This window comes from Gallus gallus, chromosome Z (assembly GCF_016699485.2).
Source record: "Gallus gallus isolate bGalGal1 chromosome Z, bGalGal1.mat.broiler.GRCg7b, whole genome shotgun sequence".
In the NCBI taxonomy this organism is placed as follows: Eukaryota; Metazoa; Chordata; class Aves; order Galliformes; family Phasianidae; genus Gallus; species Gallus gallus.
The window spans coordinates 79,394,152-79,413,389 of NC_052572.1; positions in this window are offsets into that span (position 1 = coordinate 79,394,152).

The following is a 19,238-nucleotide window of genomic DNA, read 5'->3' on the forward strand; positions in this document are numbered from 1 at the left end:
TCAGCCCAGTTCTCAGCACAGCTTTACCATCCACAGAAAGCCAGTTCACCGCCGCGATCTTTTTCTCTCTTCTGAAACACTCTACTGCTGCAAGAAGCAACGATTACAATCACAGAACTGTAGGGGCTGGGAGGGACCTCTGGAGATCATGGAGCCCTTCCTCCCCCCCCCCCCCCCCTCGCAAAACAGGCTCCATACAGCAGGCTGTACTGTAGGCATCCAGCTGGGTTTGGAGTATCTCCAGAGAAGGACAATCCACAACCTCCCTGGGCAGCCTGACTATATACCCACCCGCCCATAACCTCCCCACAGCCACCTATAGCCCCAAATCCTCCGATGGCTCACCACAGCCCCAGATCCCCCCTAGAGTCCCCCTCAGCTCCTTACAGACCCATACGCCTTAACAGTCCCTGCAAAGCCCCCGTCAGCCCCATATTCCCCTATAGCCTCCCCGCAGCTCCCAGTAGCCACAGGCCCATCTTAGCCCCGGTTGTGGGGAGCTGCAGGGGGTCTGGGGGCACCGGGAGCAGCGCTGGAGGGGTTGGGGGTGGGGGGGCACGGTTCAGATGCAGGCAGCAGCACTGTGGCGCTGGGGGACCCGAGGCCTCCATCAGTCCCAATCCCATCACCCATCCCACAGCCCTCATCCCAATCCCACAGCCCAACCCCACGGGGGGTCCACGGGGAAGGGGAGGGCAGTGTGCTTGGGGGGCCGCGCAGGGCCCCTCTCCCTCTCCCACTCCCGTTCTCCCGCACACCTCCGGCAGAGCTGTCCTCAGCACTCGCTCCCGTTGTGCCGTGGCTTCCGGCTCGGTGCTGCCCGGACAGCTCCGGCTGACGCCGCGCTCTCCTGCGGGGCGGCCCGGGCTGCCGGAGCGGCGCTTCGCTGACGACAGCCGCGCCTGACACTGCCGGCTCCCAACGGCCGCTCCCGCGCACGGCGGCTCAGCCAATGGGAGCCGGCGGAGCTGCCGCTGAGCAATGAGACGCCGGGGGAGGGACAGAGCTGTTGCTGACCAATGAGACAACGGGGGAGGGACAGAGCTGTTGCTGACCAATGAGACGCCGGGGGAGGGACGGAGCTGCTGCTGACCAATGAGACGCAGGGGGACGGACAGAGCTGCCTCTGACCAATGAGAGCCCGGGGGAGGGACGGGCAGATGCTGCTCACGGGGAGCTCCTCCTGCCGCTGCTGGATGCTGATGCTGACAGGGCTGCAGATGCTCTGCAGGGCCAGCTCGTAGCTGGGAGCCAGGAATGGACACGGCGGGAGAGAGGAGAGAGCTGGCGGGGACCAGCCGAGGCATCCAGGAGCACCCAAAAGCCCTCACTCAAAAGCATCACAAAGCCACAGCCATAGCACGGAAGCTGGGCATGATCATGAGCAGCATCCCGGATGCTGGAGATTCTTTGCTACCATACACTACGGGTGCACAGCTCTCGCTGCAGGCATCCCACAGCCAGACAAGTGGGAACAAACCCGGAGCGCTGCTGCACGCACAGCCCACAGCCATAGCCTTGCAACATGAGCTGCCTTGCTGTTGCTTGCATCCATCCCAATCCCTGGGAATGAAGACTCAGAAGGCAGTCAAGGCGTTGATCCAGCACCAGCGTGCTTTTATTCCCTAAGAGCCAGGAGGGCCTTTTGGTGAGAGGTCCGGTGTACAGATGGGACTCATCCTTTCATGTTCAGGAGAGAGGGGCTCAGAGCTCGTGCTGCTGCCCGATGCCTGGGACTGGAGCTCTGATTCTACGTCCCCCTCCACCAGGCTCGGCTCCTCCTGGCTGACGCTGACCTGCTCCTGCATGGAGCTGCTGCTGTCGGGGCACTCGGGCTGTGCTTGGGCTGGGCTGCACTGCAATGGTGCCCCGTCACAGTCCAGCTCGGTGACCGCTGTTTCTGGCAGGCTCAGGTCAGCGTCTTTTGCACAGCCGGGAGAGATGAGGGCTTCCACTTGGATGAGCACCTTCATTCCCTCACTGATGTTATACGGAAGGCTTTCATCCGAGCTGCAGCGATTCATGCTTCCTAGCAGCTCTGCATTGATATAAGAACACAGTGAACCATCGCTATACGCTCTGGCTCTCCTGCGTGGACGAGGGCTCGGTTCACCTAGGAAGGAGTAGATACACAGGCAAACAGTTAGTGGCAAACTTGCACAAGCTGAATGATGAGAGTGGTTCTTGAGATTTGCTTCTGCAGTGGCAGCAGGACAAAGCCAATAGGACAATAGCAACAGTAGGAACACTGTCTCGAAAGGAACTGTTGGGCTTTTGTTGTGTGTCTTTCTCTTTTGTTATCTTATCTCTGCTGATAAAGAGGCAACACGGAGTCGCAAGGGTACTCTTCCTTCCATCATAAGTGTCAGAAGGAATCATTCTGAGACATACTGCAGTGGTGCCCATCTCCTGTCTCTTTCCAAAAGTACTCGGGGAAAGGCACGAGAGGGGTGTGCTCCAGCAGGTCCACATCTTGACTTCACCAGAGACACCAGATTTGGGAAAGAAAGACAGGGCTGAACCGAAGATGGTAGGCACGGGCTTGAACGCTAGCAGGAGGAACAAGCCCACTGCAAGCATGAATTCCATGGCGCTGACAAGCAGGGTTTTGACAGCTGGATGTGCACCCTTACCTGCCAGGACCACCACCTCTGTTTCCGAGGGCTCCCTGGCATCGCGCTGCAGTTGGCGTTTGCCCACAGAGGATGGTTTTCTCAGCCTGAAACAGGAACACCAACTGCATGCTGGGGATTCCTTCACCCTGCTGGGTGGACTTGGTCTAGAGGGAGAAAAGAGGGAGCGGTGTGAGTCGTGCATGGTGCAGGGTGAGGGAAGAGCTGCCCTGAGCTCTTGCCAACACTTGCTTGTTCCTAGCACTGCCTGGTTCCTGCTGAAACACAACTTTGAAGCTCACTCTGATTCACACGGTTGAGGAGAGTTCCATTCCTAGAGCTCAGCCCTGGAGTCTTGCTGGCTACATTCCCCTCAGCCATGTCAACCCAGATGCAGAGCATGCCTGTTAGTTGAACCTCAGAGTCCAAAGGGAGGGGACATTCAGTACACCACCACACGCACCATTGCATTCCACTTGCAACAGTGGAGAAAAACCCACAAATGCCCAAACAACCAAGTCTGATAGGAAGCTGCTGGAAAAGAAAGTCCTCTTTACCTTTCAGATGGAAAGTCAATGATTGTGTGGAATTTCCCCTGTGCAGCTGCGGGGCCTTCTTCCACTTGCATGTCCCTGCTCTCTGTCACAGCGGGAGAGCTGCTGTGGCCTCCCCTCTGTGCCTGTGCCTCCTCCAGGGTGAGCAGCTTGGTGGCAGGAGAAGACACCCGCACAGACTCGGGCCCTGATGGAGAACTGCGCCCTGGAAGGGAAGACCACAGCTAAGAGGGAGGATCAGAAAGCAGCGGCACAGCCATCACAGTACTGGGGTAGGTGCTGCACATCTCTCAGCATTGCATTTCTGGTCAAGTGAAAGAAGAGGAGGTCAGAACCCTTTCATCAAGGTTCACCTGCACGCAAAACATCACCATGACAGGGACGGTTTTCTCATGCTCAACTTTGGGCTTGGACATTCTCCGCATCCAGCCCCAGAGGATGCCATATTCTCATCTAAGCCCACAAGCCTGCTGGCCCCTCGATAGCAAAAGCGTATCTCAACAATCCTGGAGAAGGCCTGCATTTGATCAAGGTGTCTCATCAAGACAAAGCTCATGCAGGAAGACGCTCACCTGCTCCATCTCCAATGCCTGATGTGGAGCTGGAGCAGAAGAGGACGTCGGTGTGGTTGATGATGAACTCCACCACATCCGACTGCCTCTGCAGTTCCTCGCAGGCAGCTCTTCCGCTGGCGCAGGCAGCCTCGTTCTGCTGGGATCTGTAGAAAAGGCAGATTGGAGAAGTCATTGACCCGAGATCGTTTCCCCACGTTTGGGCATTTGGGCAGCCAAAGGCTGTCCAGTTGGGCTCTGGAGACTTCCGCAGTGGGCAATCACTGATGCCACTGAAGACATTCTCCCGGGTGATCAAGGACACACCAGCCCCATCTGACAAAACCAAGAGAGCACAAATTGTCGTCCTCTCCAAACTGTGCCCGTGGGGAGAACAGATGGAAGCCTTGTGCTGAGACGGAAAAAGAAGTTTACCTGAAGAGGTTGGGAGCCCATACAATTGCTAAGTTCTTAGCGGGCATGTTTGTGACGGAGCAGCTCCCAGCCAGACAAGCCAAGTGTCTGATCAGGTACTCCAGCGTCCTGGAAAGCAAGAGCCAAACCTTCAGCACCACTGAGCACACCGGGCTCACATTCACCAAACAAACCTCACTTCATGCAACTGCTTGTTCTTGCTTCGGAATAGCAAGTAGATCAAGCTTTCCCAAGTGCCACGCTGCAGCACCAAGCCCCAGCACAGTACAGCTGCAGCCATCAGCTGTACCAGCTGTGCCCCTGTGCCCAGGAGCTGACCCAATGCATTCACCCCACGCAGCCATCGAGCACTTCAACTTCAACACACACAGGCATCACGCTGCGAGCGTGAGACAAAGCCTAGCCTGCTATCGCATCATCGCCCTCCGATCTCAGCCCTGCTGCATTTCACCAGACTGAGGGCAGCAGTTTTCTGACCTGTAGTGAGGCGCGGGCAGCTGCTGGATGACCTCCTGCATTCTGACCAACCGCTCCTCATCGGTAGCGGCACAAACAGCGTCCTGGAAGAAAGCAGAAAGGGAATGAGACACAGATCAGCAGAGATACCTGCCGTATAGGTCGGCAACTACGGGGACAGAGCGCTGTTCCTCAGCACCGAGGTGGATTTTATGCCTTCCAACAGGCAGAAAACCTGGGGAACACAGCAGCACGGAGCTGGTGCCATCAAGGCCAAGAAGTCCAAGCACTGGGCTGCTTTACAGCCTGATTGTGCAGCTCAGCTCCTCGCAAGCATTGTGAATACAGAAATGGCCACCTCCTGGGAGCACCAAAAGTGGCATCAGTATGCTGCAAGATGTGGCAAAGACATGCGATTCTACCTCATGGGGATAACAGAAAATCAGAGAAAAAGACCATGAGGTTTGCAGGCATGTTTGTATGAGACAGGCCATGCCAAGAGGCCCAGGGAAGAGGGACATGAAGGCCATTGCCTTGTGCTTACCGAGAACTTGCCATACAGCTGCTTGGTCAGCAGAGGGCTCGGGAGCTCCCTGAAGTACATCTTGCACAGGGAGCTCACGCTGTGAATGTCCCGGACGGTGAGCTCCGGAATCTGCTCCGACTCAAAGTCATGGCTGGAGAGAAGGACACAAAAACAGAGGGCTTGGAGAAAGAGGAAAACAACTCCAAAGCAAGACAACATACAGTCCAGAAGCACTCTTACCGCAGCTTCTGGATCTTGGACGCCACGCCGGACAGGCGGTAGATCCCCTGCACCACGCCGTGCTGCTCAATGAACTCAGCGCAGCTCTGCACGACCTGGGGGACTACAGAACAAGGGCCAGCGCTTAGCTGAGCTCCTGATTCAAGTCCTGCTTCAGCCGCTGCCCCTGTCACATCCCATCCACTAAGCCCAGCCAGGCTACTGCTTGCCTCCTCCGTAGAGGAGAAAAAAGGCTGTCGCAGACGGCGCAGACAGGCAGGAGCCGGGGACAAAACTGGACACGGACGTGTTCTTGGCTTTCAAGAAATGCCAGGACCTGCCAAGCAGCCTGCAGAAAGTAATTCTGGGGAAGCCAGAGACACTGCCACAAGTCCCATCACAGCTCCCACCGCAATGGAGGCGTGAGACCTCATGTCCAGAAGAGCTAGGAAACTGACGCACTACACTCTCTTGGGCCAAAAGGCTTCCTTGGTTTTCAGGCTAGCGTGCGATTGGCTTACACCTTTGGCTTTAAGCAAATAAAAGTGTGCCGGCCTCCTATGAGCATTAGCCTCAGCTTCCCTTTCAGCCATAACTCCCACCTCACGCTTCTCCACCGCTATCAACCTGCCCCTTGCTAGACATGATCTCCCTTTCTTTCATCTTTACATGCCCAACAGAGAGAGGAAGCTCTCAGGAACGGGCTGTTCCTTACCATCACGGCCAGAGTGGAGAAGATGATCTCCCAGGTCACAGCCAAACACCCCTCCCTTCTCCTTCTCCAGCTCCATCTCCCGCTGCTTCGGTTCCTCTGGGCGGGCCTTCACGAAGGAACGAAGGAAGCTGAGGAGCTTGCCACGCTTCTTTGGCACTGCACAACAAAAGGAAGAAACCAGTTCATTTCAGGTTGGGCTCAGTGGGAGCAGGCCGAGCATCACACATTCGACAGAGCACGTAAAAGCGGGAAGAACATTGCCAACAAGTACCTACAACAACAGATTTTCCCCGTCCCTGGAGGAGTCCAAGGCCAGGTTGGATGGGGCCCTGGGCAGCCTGGTCTAGTCTGGCATTCGAAGTGGAGGTTGGCAGCCCTGCCTGAGGCACGGGGGTTGGAGCTTGATGATCCTTGAGGTCCCTTCCATCCCAAGCCATTCTACAAGGATCCTATCGTTTGCCCAAGCCCTCATTCTCACTGCCTACAAAACAGCAGCCCTACGCCCCGTGGGATGCAGGAAGGATCATCAACACAGAGGAGAACGTGGGATGGATAAAGGAGGTATTCAACACAGAACACACCCAGAAAAAGACTCCATTTGATTTCCCCGCGCCATCACATGTAACATCCGTACCTGGCTTTGGCGCTGAATTGATGAGGGCCTCAGGAAGTTTTCCGTTGATGAGCTCCACGCACTCACCAGGGAAAAATCCAACCTGGAACAAGATCAAGAAGAGAGATGGAATACTGAATGCAGCATTTCTCAGGCCTCAACTGTTCAACCAAGAAAGAATGGCCTGCAGAAAAGTAACCCTCATTCAACATTTGCAGCCAGAAGACCTACAAAAGCAACTGACGGAGCATAAGATGGCTGTTCTCCGTGCTTGTACAAAGGACAGAGGTGGTCAACTCCTGACTGCCTATTGAGCACGAGAGGCTCTTGCTTCTAAGTCACATGAGGAGACAGTTTCCCACCCAAACCCAGAGCCAAAGGGAAAGTCCTCTGACAGCGACACAGGGAAGCTGTTGACGTCCAGAAGCCACCCTGTGGAGGCCGAGCAGCTCGAAGCGGACGTTCCTCACTTGACTGCAATTGCGCCCAGGAGTCTGAAGCTCGTGCCTACCTGAAAGCCATGCTTGCCTCTCCACCAGGGGCTCTGCTCCTTTGCTGGCATATCAAGAACGCACACCAGGTCTCCCACCTGCAAGACATTGCAACATCAATCCCAGCGTCAGCACAGCTGGGAGGAAAGCACAGCTGAAATGGCACCCTTCTTCTGCACTGCCAAAGAGCGCACAGCTTGAGAGCAATTGCACCGGGGCAGCTCTTCAGGCATTTCCCGTCAGAAAGCTGAACTTGGAGGTACAAGAGTCACTGCCTTACACACCAGACACAATACAGTGCAAGCATGCCATATGAAACCATCTTTTAGACATGGCTGAACTCCTCCCTGCATCCAACCCAGTGCAAGTCCTATCTGGACCTACATCTTCTGGACTTCGCCTCACAAGGCATTCTGAAGGTGTCTGAGAATATTCCTGATGCATTCACACGGTATACTCTTCTGGCCGTGACAACAAGGAACGCCTTCTTTATCTGCTTACCTCCAAGGAGAGCTCATCCGCTGCCTGGGCAATGTATCTCTTAATAACATGGCCAGCAGCAATAGCTGGAATATTAAGAGATGACTCCTCACGGACCAGCAGAGGCTTCCCCTGGTTCTCAGGCTGAAACAGAGAGCACAGACCATGGTGAGGAGCTGAGGACAAACAAGGAGGATTTCAGGGTGCCATCTCGATGCCACTAGCAAGGAAATGAAGCTTTTAAGGCAGCTCTTCAGGGACACCGAGAGAGCCGGAAGGATGCTCTCTCTCTTGAAAAGCAGGAGAGCACACCGGTGGCTCATTCTGCTGGCTCAAGGCAGGGAACAGAGACCAAGCAGAGCTTCACACTGTACCTCCGTCAACGCCCGGTCAGGCCCACGGCTGATCTCGCTGCTCGCGATGCCCATCACAGCAGGCGCGACAAGCTGCAACAGAAAAGAAACACATTTCCTGTGCTCACACAGCACTGGATCAAGAGACTTCTTCAGAACTACTTCTAGAAACAACAACTGTGTGCAGTCTATTCAAACGGGACAGCCGTTGCAATACGCAGCACTGGACCAAGTCGCTGTCCCTCTGCTAGCAGATGGGGACTCTGGTACAAAGCAGCAGATGCATTTGCCCGCAGCACGCTGAGAGCACAGTAGCAGGCCAGGGAGAGGTGTCGCTGCTGGGGCTGGAGCTGCTCCCCAGCCCCCGGCTCCCAGCAGCAGCCTCACCACCAGCACCGGCCGCAGCCTTGCCCACGCATTTCGCTGCCTGCATCTCTGCTGTGCTCCCTACAGCTGTCGGCCACACTCACACAGCCAAAGCATGCACGCTTCTGCCCCTGGCTCATGTTCTGCAGCTCTGCACAAACTGCGGCTAGGGCTCTTGGCCTAAGGGATTGCCTTCCTTCACACTAGCTGCTCCCAGCACTACAGGCAGCATCCTGCTGAGGGTTGAGCTGGAGAGGAAGTGGAAAAAACCCACACGTGACCAGAGCTGCATTTCAGCTGGACGAGGCTGTGTTACTACACACGGTGGGACTAAACACGGGCTGCTGAACCATGTGGCAATACAAAACATGGCACGTACCTGGCAAGAGATCAGAACAAGGGAGAAGAAGATCCTCGAACCCGCAGCCGTTCCTTGTCACTTTGCTCTGATCTTCCGTGAGCAAAAGCTGCACCAAGGGAGCAGGCGGAGGGTGGGCAGGGGAGGGAGAAAGAGCAGGTCAGTGAGCCTCCACAATTTAGCAAGGAAGGCGAGGGAAAAACCGTTGGACAAATGCCATCTTGATGGATGGCTTTGGAAGTGATGGCCTGGGGGAAAATGGCGTCTGATGGTCCAGATGAAGAAATATGATCCTAGGAGCTCTGCCAGCCAGCACTTCTCAAGCCCTCGCTGCCCACCCGTCTATCCCGCACCGTCTCAGCTTACCTACAAGGCGCTGCACAAGATGGGATGAAGACAAACACACTCAGTAGATGCACAAGTGCAACAAGCCACGTACTCACGCCGAGCTCAAGCGCTCCAATGAAGGGATGCATCACGTGCTGCTCCTCCCCTCATTCTAGCCGCTTATGACATCACTAAGGGCCACCCGGCTGCTCCACCATGGACGGACAAGGTGGGGAGCCAAGACCACGTCACAAGACCACAGGATTCCAACAGGGCACCCCCTTTTGTGTTCGAGAAATCAGTGCGTGGTTGGAATTCCATCCCAGCCAAATCCTGGAGAAGCTGGCATGGGGTTGTCGGGACCAAAGTGCAGGACCCGGCGCTTGGTCCTGTTGAGCCTCTTGCTGGGCCTATGGCAAATCCACACTAGGGTCCTTCTTTGCATCCACGGGCGGCTTAGAGCAGCCATCTCTTTCACCTGGATGGAAATAAAGGAAGAGAAATACATAGTACTACTACTAGACTGCTTCGACAGTTTCTTTCCCAAGTGCATTTTTGCCTTTTGGCTTCCATGACGACCTCATTTCCTCCTCCTTTTCTTTGGGGGGAAGCTGCCCCCAGTGCCTGAGCTTCACAAGATAGCGTGAAACATGACACTAAGACAAAAGCTTGCCCTGGGTGCAGGGTGGCTGTGCTTTGCCAGGCATATAAAGGAGGGTAGGGCTAGGAAACGCCACGTGGCAGCCCCAAGCCTTGGGGGTCTTGCCAAGTCTGCATTCAGTCACTGTGGCCACAGCTGCTGCCTCACTGCCAGAACGTATCCGAGGATACAGATGGACGCAGGCACTCCTGCTCCTTCTGCAAAGCCCTCCTCTGCACAGCCCGTTAGCTGCTGCTCGCTGCTATGTCAACCGGGCTCCCCTTTACAGCAGCCCTGGGATAAACACGCCTGTACTCTTCCGTGCAGCAGTGAGCTCCAGGGATGAAGCAGCACAGAGGAAACCAACAGAATCTGCTGCTGCTGAATCCACCAGCTCCTTCTGCCCACCAAGAGTAATACCAAAGCACAGAAGACAATAAGATGTCGCACACGGACAAAGGGAATCAAAACAGCTCCTTCGAGAAGCGCTGGTAGGTTAAACCCAGCCTCAGAGACACAAATGCATCTGGTTCCAGTAAATATTTCGGCACCTTGTTGATGAAACACTGTTCTGCTGCTCGGAGAGCACGAAGCATGCTGTGTTGACAGGCACAGCAGCACGATGCCCAAGCTGAGCACGCAAACCTCCACAGCACCCCTGGCCAATGCTGCCAGGGAAATGCAGAACCTGCAGCCCCACACGGCTCACTGCACGGACACTGGGGGGCTGTCTTAGTCTCAGGTGGGATCCATTTTTCTTCAGTCTCTCTTATGATGCTACAACAGTGAGAACACTCTGATGTTTATAATTTCTGAGAAGCAGACCTGGACAGAGCCAAGGCCGTTCTCAGCAAAGCTCTCAAGAAGGAGCTGGGAGGAAACCAAATGAGGACAGCTGATGTCAACGTGCCAAAGGGATATTCCATACCATATGACATCAAGTGGAATGGGTTTTGGATGGGGTGGTAGTTCATCTCAATCTCTTCTTCTGCTTGGCCATTGGTTGGGAGGTGATGAGCCACTGCTTCTACATCACTCATTAGATACACTCATTGATAGATAGATAGGTAGATAGATAGACAGTCAGATAGATAGATAGATAGACAGATATTCACTACTTCTGTCCTTTCCTCTACCTTTGGAAAGAGATTTCTCTCAACACATGAGTTCTACCTTCTTTTTCTTCCCCCACAGTTCTCTCCCCCATCCCACTGGGAAGGGGGGAGTAAGCAAAGGACGCTGTGGTGCTGAGCACCCACTGGCTTCAACCACAAGACGGCTGGGGGGCAATGGCAGCAGACGTGAAGTACACTGTGGTCACTTGGAAATGAATGTGGTCTTGATGTACACAAGCACACTGTTTCACTTTCCAGAAAACAACCTATGCTGTCAATGAAACATGCCCCTCACTAGGAACATTTGCAAGGATGCCTTCAATGACCGAGGGCATTGCACGCCATGAACGTCACCCTGCTGACGCAATGGCATTGCAAACACAGCAGCAACCCCTGGCACCGATAACTCCGGGTACAACAAGCACGGGGCACTGGGCTGCTTTGGATGCAGTTTCAGCACAGACCTGAGGTCTTGGTGGAAAGCGCCTTGCAGAGCACATCGTGTCCTGCACCAGGCAGAGCGCTGCGCACCTGTCATCTTTCCAAACATTGGGGTTTTGTAGCTGCACATTGTTTCTTGGGAGTTTGTCCCCCACAACTCCAGAGCACTTTCTGCTGCTTCCTGGTGGTTCACGGCTTGCACAGTGACAAACACAACAAAGAGAGGAGGAAAGAAAGAAGCAAAGGCCATGGCTATGCACACAAGCAGTCAGGAAGGATTCAGCTCCACAATGAAACCTGCACAAGTCAACTCAACAGATTCCAAGGAATTCATTGACATCTGACAGAATTTGCAACGCCAGAAGCACTGCCACGCCAGCAGCACCGTATTTGGAAAGCGGCACGTCCAAATCAGCCCCCTTGCCCTGCTCTACCCGCTCAGCCAAACACAGAAATCAAGATGCTCTTATCCACACGTGCAAATCTGGGGGCGAGTAGTAAAAGGCTCACTGGGCCACGGGCAAAGCAGGGAGTAGATGATAGGCAGGAATCAGGAAGGAGCTGAAGACCAGCTCTCCTTCACCAAAGACAGGGAGAGCTGAGTCAGCACCACGGGAGGACTTACGACACAGTTTAACAGCTTGCAGAGACCTGAGGTTGCCAAAAGAGGCTGCCAGGGTAACTCTCACCAGTCTTTTGCAGGGCTCTCACGGATGCTTCTGATGCTGACTTCCACTGCCTATGGCATTTGTAGAAAGCCCAGGTGACAAATGCTCAATTGGTCTGGGTAACGCTTCTATGCTTCCACGGTTAGAACTGAAACAAAAGGAAAAAAAAAACCATGCAACCCTATGACATTTGCCTCTCTATTGCTGCTGTCAGCGTGACATCTAAGATGAGCATTACGCGTCCCTGCACCCGACTGAAGATTCATCCAAGTCTGTGTTCCACACAGCTCCATCCCAGTGCCAAAAAGAAACCCGTACAGAGATGTCATGATGATTCTTTGTGCAGATACAAGTGCAGGGTGCATGTGCATTCTCTACAGCAAGAAATAGCAATTTCTCAAGCAGTACGACGGTACTGCTGGCCTGCTGGGCATTGTTAGCAGCAGTTCCCAGAACATCTTGCACCACAAAATGCAGCACGCTCCTTTTTTTCACAGTCCCCTCGTTTCTCTAAGCAGCGTCAAATACCCTCCACTTCAAATCCACCCATCAGATCATGAACAGAGCTCAGAAGGGGTTAGGAGTAGAGCGACACACAGCTCCGCTTCGCGCTGAGGGCAGTTTTGGCCCTCCGAGCTTGCCGTAGCCACCCTGCGCTCTGGCGCCGGCGGACCGGAAGTACTCGTAGTCACTATGGCAGCCGCCTGCGGGGGGTTTGAGCTGCGAGGCTGTGGGGAACGGTGCCTTTTGAGAACGGTGTTTTTCTGAGCGTTTTATCTTCACCGGGTGGTTTTCTTCCTCGATGTGTCAAATGAACGGCGATGGAGAGCCCACAAAATTCCATCCGCCCCCGAAGCCCATCATTATTGACAAGCAGAAGCAGAGAGAGGAGAGGAGGTAGAAGGGGTAGGCCGCGGTGGGGGCCGCCCTCAGATTCCTCAGGGCTCTGAGGCATTGGTACTCGAAAAGTGCGTGTTGGAAGGTGACAGAGACACGGGCCCTGCCTCTGCCTCTGCCTCACATCTCCAGGTCAGCTGGGAGCTGAGTGCAGGTATTTCTGTTTGTGAAATGGAATTCCTCTTGTGCTAAGCATTTTTCATGTCTCCGAAACCCACCTGCACTGCTTTAAGTGGCACAGTGTTTAAAGTGGCGGTGCTGCCTCTGAGAGGAGAGTGACGATGTGATACGTTGCACACTGGGGGTATTGGTCAACAGTTGGCTGCACGTACCCAGCAGTGTGCCCAGGTGGCCAAGAATGCCAGCAGCATCCTGGCCTGTGTCAGAAATAGTGCAGTCAGAAGGACTGGTGAAGCGATCTGCCGGCTGTTCTCAGCACTGGTGGAACTGCACGTCCAGTACTGTGCTCAGTTTTGGGCCTCTCACTGCAAGAAAGGCACTGGGGCCCTGGATTGTGTCCAGAGAAGGGCAACAGTGGTGAAGGATCTGGGGCACAATATTGTGGGAGTGTCTGAAGGAGCAGGGAGTGTTCAGTCTGGAGGAGATTCAAAGGAAACCTCATTTCTCTGCACCACTACCTGAAAGGAGGTTGTGGCTGCGTGGGAGTCAGCTTCTCCTCCCAAGGAGCAGCAGGAGGACGAGGTGATGGCCTTCAGTTGTGCCAGGGGAGGTTCACGTTGGATACTAGGAAAAATGTCCTCTCGAAATGCCCAGGCAGGTGGTGGAATTGTTGTCCCTGGAGGTGTTCAAGCCATTCCCTGGCTCTGAGGCCAAGTCTCCATGCTGTCTGAAACACAGTGACCCCATGCAAATAATCTGTTGGTAGTGGCCCTCTGGCCAGTACTGTGTCAGGAAGCGTGCCTTCAACTTAGCTGCCAGACAGTTGAACTCCAGAGCATAAGGAGATTTCTATGGCACGGTATAATTCATCGGAGCAGAAAAGAGTTTTAAGAGTCCCCTTAAGCTTTGCCAACACAAGATAACCACTTGAATGTGGCTCTCCTCAGTTGTTTGTAAAAAACAGTAGGAAAAAAATTATTATCTTTTACTATCAAGTGATGAAAAAAGTGTTTTTTTCATCTGTGTCTCATTTAGACCAGGAAGAAATTCCTGTAAACAAGGCAGGAGTTTAATTTTTTAGTGGGAACGTAGGCGATAATTTAGTTAACTTTCTGACTGATACCGGGATTATATCAGGATGGTGAGCAGTCACCTGGGGTTTCTGCAGGGCTCCATTTCAGAGCCAGATGGAGGACTGCATCAGGGAAGGGTCAGGGTGGAAAAGCTTCTGCACCAGAGGTTGACCATGCACAAAATATGCCAGAGTTCAAGGAGCCTTTGGACACCACTCTCAGACATAGTGTGGCTGGCTTTATGTGGAGGCAGGGGTTGGTTTTATGGGGAGGCAGGGGTTGAACTCCTATGATCCTTGTGAGTCTCTTTCAAGTGGCCATTCTACAATGGCCTGGAAGGCTGTTAAACAGCTTTTAGTTGTGGTAGTTGTCAAGGTGATACAAGCATGTAAAATCTGGTACCTTAATGCTACTCCTGTTGGGAAAGAACATTCATAACCAAAGTAGGTAACTTAGGAGACGTGCAAGGAGTAATGGCCTGCAGATGCCTCTGTATTACACTGTGCAGACAGAACAGCCAGCGCTATGGAAACTTAATGCTACTGATGTGGGGGGTGGAAGGAGCAGTTAGCAAGATCTGCATCTCAGAAGGTCTGGCAGACTGGTAAAAGAATGCTATCCAACTTAGCTTACAGGGAAAAGGAGGAACGGCTGCTGTCCTATTCTTCTTTCCTTAGTAAGTAACAGAGTTAGAAGCATAGAAGAGAGTTAACAGCATATCAACTTAAGGACGGTGTAATAAATCAGTGTTATTTAGGTATATGAACAAACATAACAGCCACACAGCCCCCAAATCCCTTTTCTCCCACTGGTGTCCAGTAGTCCCTTAGCTTGCTGACAGATCGGGCTGCTTTCTTCTCTTAAAGCAGCACTTGTCTCACTGCTTTGCTTCACAGTCAGAATTCTGACCTTCTGACCTTTTAATACCTTTTTTCTTTTTTTAAAAAAATCTTTCCCTCTAGCTGCAGGTCAGAATGAAACCTCAACCATGGTCAAAACGGTGGGAGAGGCCGAAATACAACATAAAAGGAATAAAATTTGAGCTACCCGAGAAAAAAATGAAGGAAGCACAGAAGTGGAAGCAGCCCTGGCTGGAATTCGATATGCTGCGAGAGTACAATACTTCAAAAATAGAGGAATAAATATGGAGGGAAGCGAGTGAAGAGCTGAACAAGTAACAGCTTTGAGTTCAATGTAAGAATTGTCAGTTTTCAAGTTTCGTATGCAAATAAAAGACAGTGAAGTTTCAGCAGTTCTCATCTGAATGTTAAACTGCCCCTTCCTGAAAACAAATGTTCCCTTTTCTGACCAGTGTTACAGTGTGTTCAGCCCTGCTTCTGCCTTCCCTTCTAAATCACAGCTAATAGAAGGGGTTTGCAGTTATTGTGTTGTCACTTCCAAATAACTGTTTCTTCTGCCTTTGCCAAGTAGACAGGGGCCAATTGTGAAAATGCTTCACTCAGAAGGTTCAGAAGGGGGCTATGGCAGGGAAGCAGATGTACAGAAGCCCAGCTGGACAATCTGAGAGTAAGTGCTGCTTAGCTGTCCTGTAAAGGCACTTTTGAAATGACATCTGATAAAGCACCAATAGTAACCTGACAACAGAGCAGTAATACCAACGTTTTGAAACCAGCTTGCAAGAATGAAGCCAGATTAGCTGTTACTCCAGTCAGATTGTGTGAATGGGTGCAAGGTTCACCACAAAGTGGCACAGTAGGTTCTCAAAGATACTCAACTGGGATGGGGCTTCTGAGCTCCAGTAAAAATCGCCTTCCCCTGCTTACCAGTCATGACAAGTGACGTCTGCAGCCACTGGAAGAAGCCTCTACAGAGGTAAAGCGTGACAGAAACTATTCCAATTTCATAGCAGCACAAGACTAATTTCTTTGGGAGCAACTTTCAACATGAATAAGGAAGCAGAGGAGACAAAAGCAAGCACGGAGATCACATGCTTCAGCCGATTACCCATCAGTTGTATTTTCTTTGCACTCAGGAAAGTAGAAGTGCACAATTACTTACAACAGAACTCCTAAATCCTGCAGATAATGAAGCGCCAGCAGTGCCCAAGTTTTTTTCCATACTTCACATAACACTCCTGTCGTGTTCAAGACTTGAAAGCGTTAAAAGTCTCATTAACACAAAGACATCTTTACTTTTCAAAAGAATGGTTTTGCTTTTATTTTAAAAGTCATTGTTGTCTATAACACTGATGAATGCAATTTACAATTAAAATAGTTTACAAAAATACATATTCTGTAATAAAAAACAACAGAAAAACCATAGGGAATAAAAGCCCCCAAGAGTTAAATGGAAGACCCATACATAACATTTTAGAGAAGCAGGCAATAGCAAACTTAGCAGAATTTGTGACGCACTGCTGTTTCTACAGTAAAACATCCTTTTTATTCTGCAGCAGTAATATTTACTGCACATATACGAAGTTACACAACATTAGAAATCTAACATGGGTACAACAAAATGAGGTTTAATGGGTCTTACAGGGAAGCAGAAGGTAAATGTCCTTAGAGAGCCAATTACTAGAAGGTAATTGATCTTCTATCAGTAGATGTTCATAGATCAAACTTCTCACTGCATGCGGAATTCCTGCTTCTGTGTCGGGATCAAAAAGCTATGAAGAACTCACTGTGAGTTTGGTAGAGTTATCTCATTAAGTGGACGATAAGTTAGAGTTCAGTGACTCCTGGGTCAGAGTGATTTGGTGTGGTACTGAAAACAGCTTGTGAAGTTGTCTGCTCACCAGCAGTGGTAACGTTACAGGCACTTACTGCAGTCATCCTTCCCAAAAGAACAAAGCAGTGAGGCTTCGTCATATATTTCAGAACACCTGCACTTCACACTGACCATTGTGATTCTATCTAGGAGTAGATGGCATCAGAAGACATTGGGAAAAAAAAAACGAAAAACAAAATACTTCACAGTAAAACAAATGCAGGCAGTCCACTCATTAAACGTTATCACTTTTTTTAGAGTGAGCATCAGGCTTGTTTCAGTAAAAGAACTGCTGCTTCAAAGAAATCCTTATTTCCTGATCACAGATTTAAGATGTTCCCGTTTGCACTCTTCAGTGAGCTCTTCAGCAATACGCAGAGCCTTGACTTTCACCAACAGGAGAACAACTTCTGCAGTTTCATCGCTATTACAAAAACAAGTTGACATAGCAACACATTCACACCTGACTTCAAAATCAATAAAGCTAAAACGTGCCTTGAGCTACACTGACCACTAACTGCACCCAACGTCTAGAGCCTCAAACTAGCCTGAACTAGTACTGCAAAAGCAATCCATTTTACATTATGGACTGCATCTTTAGTTGTACGTAGATGTTGGAAGTACATCACTGAAAGTGTTAAATGTATGAGACTTGAGGAATTTAAGAATCATAGAATCATTAAGGTTGAAAAAAAACACAAAGATCATCTAGTCCAACTGTCAACCCATCACCACCATGCCCATTGAGCCACGTCCCTAAAAGAAATACAAACATAAAGAATATGAGCAAGTGCTGCATCCCAAAGAACATGTTGTTTGTTACCTGTGGTTATTCCTGTGAAGCATACGTGCTCACTGAACCAAATGCTGGCAGAAGTTCACTGACTCGGGGAGAGTTGACCCACTTCCAACATTTTGGAACCACCTTTCTGGGAAGCATGCAACCACCTGTTCACCCAGACAGCATTCTGAAAGAAAAAATAGAAAGAAAAAAAAAAGGCTTTCAATAAAACTAAGTCACACCACTTCTGGCAGACTTCTCCTTTTGGCTAGTTCAGTTATTATTGGCAGTGTTTACTCTTCAAAAAACAAAACTGTCATTTTAAGCAGTTATTCCTAAAGCCTGGGAACAAATGCTTGCTTTGAAATTCTTTTATACACCAAGGTCATCAAAAAACAAACAAACAAAAAAACAACTTTAAATGTTAAATAATTACACTTCAGACTACATCAGTCCCCATAGAAATAAGACCTTATACCTCTTTACACTTCTCTGTGTTTTCTGGCCCAGGTGGTGTGTTGAAGAGGTTCAGAAGAAGGTAATGATTCAGCAGCTTGCTCAGTCCCACACCACGGACTGTGTCTTCCTATACAGTCCCATCCCAAAGGAGAACCTTGGAGAGCAGCTGCAGTAATGGAGAAACAGAACATGCATATCTGATGGCTGAGGGTGCATTAGAACCTCCTTTTTAAACTCAAAAGATACCATGTCCACCCAATCTCAGTACTCAAAAAACAGGATTTATTCTCTCCAAACTGTCAGAAGATCCCCAACATAAGCACATTTTCAACCATTCTGCACATCACCACTTCTAAAGAGAAGACTGACAGTGAGGATGGAAAACAAACTGAAAGGAGAAAACTTCAATCTGCAGTGGAAGACCACCGGTCTCGCTTTTAGAAACTTGCAGGTATTTGACAGGACATTTAAGTCAGGCAATACACAATCTCAGAGGGTGATACCAGAATCTTATGTCTGTTTCTTGTCTGCCAGGTATCAGCACTAAGCTCCCTCTTCTCTTCTCTCCATCTGTCCATGACAAACCCTTACACAACAGCTTGCCCCAGGAGTGAATATGGCAAGTCCTCAACATTCCCAAATTCCCTGATTTTTCTACAGGAATGTGCAACATGGCAGCAGGAAGCCTCTGCAGGGCTGTCACCATGGCCTTGTTAGCACACACAGCAGGGGAACTGGGACGTTAATGTGTTTTCCTGCATCTAAACCTCATCTTTAGTATGAATCCAAACACACTCATAGAGGAAACAGATCTAAGAGGGAACTGAATGACAGGCATTCAGATATTCAGCACTTAATCAGACATAACTCAGCACTTCAGACTGAATAAAGCTATACTAATATGCTTATACGCACATGCAGGGATTCCATTCTACAAGAGCAACATGGGCACTGTATGCACACACTGAGGAAACAGACCTATCCACAGAGTGCCAATGACTGATCTCATGGAAGGTTAGCAGGAACAGATGATGAAATTAAAGTCTCTTCACTACGTATCAGAGGTGGGTAAGCATAAATAGCTCACTGATGAAAACAGCTAACCTTCCTATTAAAATACATTAAACTCTCAGGAATCAGATTTGACTGAAGATACATTTCCTCAAAGACGACAGTCTACTTTTAACTAAAATGACTTTCACAGACAAGATCGGTGCTTTTTCTTTACCTCAACAGCTGACCAAAACCGTCTGCCTTG